Here is a 6,346-nt window from a genome sequence, read left to right on the forward strand (position 1 = left end):
ATTATAGTACATTCAATGTCTTTTTTAACCATAATTTTAGGCTAAAAATCAATGTTTTGAGCATAATATGTTTATTCTAATAGGGTACTTTGTTTAAAACAAGCTATATAAGTGCATAGTAAGAATTAAATTTATTTATTATTTGTAAACTAAAATTTTCAATTGATTTAATTTTACAATATCCTAATCATTATAAACTATTGTATTGATTTAATCGCTTTATATTGTAAAATAAAAGCAATTAAATATTTTAGTTCTATTAGTTTTTAATTAATATGTTTAATTTTATTTATGTATTTATAAAGTATAATTTTTTACCCTAAAATTACGGTTAAAAAAGACATAGAATAATGGATCTCTAATCAAGGATAGATCTCTTATAAAAGGATAGTTGACCATAAAGTTTGTGTGACAAAGTCACACAAAGTATGGAGATGAAAATTCGTACAACTACTAATGACGACCTAAATCTCTCCATTAAAACTTTTTAAGACCATCCGTTGAGTAATTGCGTTTTAAGCAGAATGAAGTAACAAAATATAACATCAAATATGTTATAATTTCAGCTTGATATTGGTGTGACATCATCTTGAGTATTTACCCAAATTTTTAAAGCTCCAAATATTATTAGAGATAAAAAAGTTAAATTTTTTGAGTTCAATAGATTTCTAATAGATGCTTAATTAAAATTTTAGTTTCAACAAAGTCTTGTTTTACATAGGTCTTTTTATGAATTTATTTTTAGCAAATTTTTAACCATTTCTAAAAATCATTTTAATATAGTAAAAACTAGTTTTTAGCTGTCATAAGCTGCCAGACATAAGTATTAATAAACTTTCAATCTTATAAAATAAGATTGAGATCTTAATTGGCTAAGATTTTTTCCTGGCTAAGATTTAAAAAAAGTCTGAAAACGTTCTGCTTGAATAACTTCATCGCGGCTAATGTTGGCTAAAGTAAAACTTGGCTAAGATTTTTTTCTGGCTAAGATTCAAAAAAATTAATAAAAAGCTAAAGTAACAATAAAAAGGCTTACAAACTGATGAAAAAATAAAAGCAAAAAACATAAATAAAAAAACTCAGTTTTAACTAATTTAAAACTCGAACTAAAAAATTAAATCATAACAATTTTTAAAAAATTCTAAACAAAAAAACTTAAGCTTTTAATCCTTATTAAAAAAAAATACTGTTGATGGTTATTATTTATTAAACTAAAATTGACGATTTTAAAAATAGTAATAAAAAAAGTAAAGTATTTTACAAAGTACCTTTTATACATTAAATTTCTATTATTAAAACTTCGCGAGTAATTGTTTTAAGAACCTTGCATATGAGGCAATCGAGTCATACACTATTGATGAATTTAAAAATAGTTTTAAAAAAAGTAAAGTATTTTACAAAGTACCTCTTATACATGAAAAATCTAACATTAAAACTTCGCGATATCTGTAAAAGTATATGTTTTAGAGCATAAAACTGTTATTGCATGTAGAGTTTAAAAAGTAAGAACTTTATACAAATTACTATTTTAAGATAATAAATTATTTTTTTTCTAAAATTTAATAGGTTAGTTATATCAAAGTAAAAATAATAAAAATAATATGTTTCCATACGCCATTTATTATAAATTAAGCAACATATATTTGTATACTTTGTTTGATATAAACGTTTATTACCTAACTTTTATAAGTTAAGGTTTTAAATCTCTTTATATCTTGTATAACTGAACACATAATTTAGTTTCTAAATAACTTAACAACTATTTTAAGTAAACATTAAAACTTTTAAAAAAATATATATAACTGTTACATAAACTTAAATTACATTATCTAATCAGTACAGCCGTTGACAACCTTAAATTTAAATTCGACGAATTTAATTAAAATTTAATCACGGGCATATTTTATTTAAAGTATTTTGAATAATTTATAAAGCGATTTTGGAAAATATGTTATTAAAATTACCTTTGTTACATGAATAATCTGCGTTTAAAACTTAGTGCTGTATTAAAAAGAATTTGTTTAAGAACTAAACACTGTCCTTGCCATTATCATAACTTCCACAGTTATACTTGAAATCTTGTTAAACTATGTAAAATCGTTCTTAAATGTTACCTAACTTTACCAAAGAAACAAAATGTTTTCATATGTTGTACTTAAAAAGTTATAGTCTTTTTAAAATTACCATTTTACGTGAATGACCTGCTATTAAACTTAGCGCTGTAACAAAAAGCATATATTTAAGAACTTAACACTTTGTTTCTAGGGTTCATCACTTCTATGTTTTTACTTGAAATCTTGTCAAACTTTGTAAAATTGTTTTTAAATGTTAACAAAACAACCCATTTAAACAAAATTTGTAAATATCATGTACTTAAAAAGATATGGTCTTTTTAAAATGACCTTTTTTACGTGAATGATCTGCTATTAAACTTCGCTGTAACAATAAGCATATATCTAATAACTTAACAATTTGTTTCTAGGGTTCATAACTTCTATGTTTTTACTTGAAATCTTGTCAAACTTTGTAAAATCCTTTTTAAATGTTAACAAAACAACCCATTTAAACTAAATTTGTAAATATCATGTACTTAAAAAGTTATGGTCTTTTTAAAATTACCTTTTTACGTGAATGATCTGCTATTAAACTTAGCGCTGTAACAAAAAGCATATATTTAAGAACTTAACACTTTGTTTCTAGGGTTCATAACTTCTATGTTTTTACTTGAAATCTTGTCAAACTTTGTAAAATCGTTCTTAAATGTTAACAAAATAACCCATTTAAACAAAATTTGTATATATCATGCACTTAAAAAGTTATGGTCTTTTTAAAATTACCTTTTTTATGTGAATGATCTGCTATTAAACTTAGCGCTGTAACAAAAAGCATATATTTAAGAACTTAACACTTTTTTTCTAGGGTTCATAACTTCTATGTTTTTACTTGAAATCTTGTCAAACTTTGTAAAATCCTTTTTAAATGTTAACAAAACAACCCATTTAAACAAAATTTGTATATATTATGTACTTAAAAAGTAATGGTCTTTTTAAAATTACCTTTTTACGTGAATGATCTGCTATTAAACTTAGCGCTGTAACAAAAAGCATATATTTCAGAACTTAACAATTTGTTTCTAGGGTTCGTAACTTCTATGTTTTTACTTGAAATCTTGTCAAACTTTGTAAAATCCTTTTTAAATGGTAACAAAACAACCCATTTAAACTAAATTTGTATATATATTGTACTCAAAAAGTTATGGTCTTTTTAAAATTACCTTTTTTACGTGAATGATCTGCTATTAAACTTAGCGCTGTAACAAAAAGCATATATTTAAGAACTTAACACTTTTTTTCTAGGGTTCATAACTTCTATGTTTTTACTTGAAATCTTGTCAAATTTTGTAAAATCCTTTTTAAATGTTAACAAAATAACCCATTTAAACAAAATTTGTATATATTATGTACTTAAAAAGTAATGGTCTTTTTAAAATTACCTTTTTACGTGAATGATCTGCTATTAAACTTAGCGCTGTAACAAAAAGCATATATTTCAGAACTTAACAATTTGTTTCTAGGGTTCGTAACTTCTATGTTTTTACTTGAAATCTTGTCAAACTTTGTAAAATCCTTTTTAAATGGTAACAAAACAACCCATTTAAACTAAATTTGTATATATATTGTACTCAAAAAGTTATGGTCTTTTTAAAATTACCTTTTTTACGTGAATGATCTGCTATTAAACTTAGCGCTGTAACAAAAAGCATATATTTAAGAACTTAACACTTTTTTTCTAGGGTTCATAACTTCTATGTTTTTACTTGAAATCTTGTCAAATTTTGTAAAATCCTTTTTAAATGTTAACAAAATAACCCATTTAAACAAAATTTGTATATATCATGTACTTAAAAAGTTATGGTCTTTTTAAAATTACCTTTTTTACGTGAATGATCTGCTATTAAACTTAGCGCTTTAACAAAAAGCATATATTTAAGAACTTAACACTGTCCTTGTCATAGTCATAACTTCCAAGTTTTCATTTCAAATCTTGTCAAACTTTGTTAAATCCTTTTTAAATGTTAACTAAATTTACCAAGTAAACGAAATGTCTTTACATTTTGTAGTTAAAAAGTTATGGTCTTTTTAAAATTATCTTTGTTATATAAATGTTTATCTTGAATAACTGAACAAATTTCTAAATTTTTCTAAACCAATTAAAACAACTTAAAAATATATATAAATTTTACATAATTTTGTTATACATTTTTGGTCACTACTCAGTACAGCCGTTGGTATTCTTTTTAAATGGGCCGATTTTAAATATACGTTGCTCACGGGCGCATTTTATTAGAAAATTATTAAAAACATTAAATAGTACTTTAAGAAGGTATGCACAAAAATAAATATTAATAAAGCATTTTTTGCTGCTTATTATCGATCACATTAAAAGTTTTTTCTAAAGAAATACTACAATGAGTTGTTTAAATTATATATGTATCAAATTTAAATAAAACATCTGGCTAAAGATTTATGTTTTGACTGCAACAATCTTGAACTGAACTTAAACGTATGCAATGATTAAAGTAATTTTTGTAATTGGCTAATAAAAAAAAAATAATTATTTTATTTGATATATTAATTTAGTTAGTGCTTTTTTGGTTTAGAAAAATGCATAACTTAATAAAAAAACCTAGCAAAATGTAGTTAAATATATGATTGTAAACCCTCGAGTTTAATAATTACTTTCAATAATTCATTAATTCAACAATAATATATTTTTAACAAAATACGTATATTTTTTATTATTATGGCAGTAGCTACTTTCTTTATGTAGATTTCTTAGATTTCGCTCTTTAAATCACTAAATAGCTTTGGTATTTTTAGTAAATAAACACGCTTTCAGTTGTTTTTTTTAATTTTTATTAACATTTTAGACTAAATCAACTGGTTTATAAAGACAATCATAAAGTATACGATGAAACTGACTCAGAAGACGAAATACTAGAAGCTGATCACCCAGCCGTAGCTGAAGACGGTATTACCTTTGCCTGGAAAAAAGCTAATCCAAATGCAAAATTAATTACGTCTTACTGGAATCAAGATCATCAGGTATGTTAAAGCAGTGAAATTTATTGTAACTGAATTCTTTTTAAAACATTTTGATACCTTAAAAACAAACAGCTAATAGAGGCTGAGCTACAAGAAGGCGAAAAAAACAAATCCAACGAAGCAAAGATGTGCCAAACATTCAAAGATGTAAGTCGTTATAAACAACATTTTAGAAACTAATATTGAAATAAATTTTAATTTCAGAGAGAGCATTTGTGGAAATGCGAAGGATCGAGAGTCATTGCCAGTACCAATGTTAATTGTGACACAATTCTTAGGCATTACGACTTTTTATCTATAAAGAACCCAAACAAAGTATCACCTATTGTTACAGAATATTTTCTGAAAAACTATAAAAGTCCAGGTTAACTATGATTTCGAAATAACTTAAACAAATTACAAAAATTTTATCTAAATTTAACCTTAAAAAAAATTTTTTAGATACATGTGTGATAGTGGTTCATGAAAAACAAATTGAAAAGAAAACTGTACTGAGTAGTCTACATGTAAAACAAATAGAACAAATGCTCAAGGCCAAAAAAATAATCATTCTTGTAAGAAGCAGAATACCAAGAATAATTGTAAGTATTTTGACACTTATTCAAATTAAGAAACTTTTGTTTTTCAGCTAATAATTTGTATTCTAAATTAAAAACTTTATTTACGCTAATAGTTTTGCAAAATTTTACAGTATGTCAACAAAAACCTAAAGTCTTTAACCATTCTCAATCCTTTTGCTAACGAAGAACCAAACGAGGAAAGAAGAAAGTATATAGGAGATTTAGTTGGCATCAAAAACATAATCAAAAAAACGTTTCATCAAGAATACTTGCCTAAGGATAGAGTTAATGACTCTGAATTAGCTATATTGAAAGTGAGTCTTCTACATATATTAAACGTGACAAAAAAGTATTATAAATATTAAAACGATTTCAATTATTATACTTAGTACGCCCAGCAACTTATGAAAAATGAAGAGGCTTGGCAATTGCAAGTTTTCGAAAACTCTAGAGAGTACAGACAAGAAGTCGCCTTTGATATTTTATTATGCGGTGGACCGTCAAACTCTCTAGAGGACAGAAATGTTTGTTTTGATTGTGGAAGAAAAACTGTCGAAGAAAGCAAAAAGTTAAAAAATTCAAAAACAGACACTTGGGTAATTTTTGTTAAGCTTTATTATTAAAATAAAGAAATTGATAATTTTTTGACAAATATAAAAGTTGTCTATGAGAAGCATAGAA

Source organism: Thalia democratica, chromosome 6, assembly GCF_965202585.1.
Source record: "Thalia democratica chromosome 6, ktThaDemo2.hap1.1, whole genome shotgun sequence".
NCBI classification, from domain to species: domain Eukaryota; kingdom Metazoa; phylum Chordata; class Thaliacea; order Salpida; family Salpidae; genus Thalia; species Thalia democratica.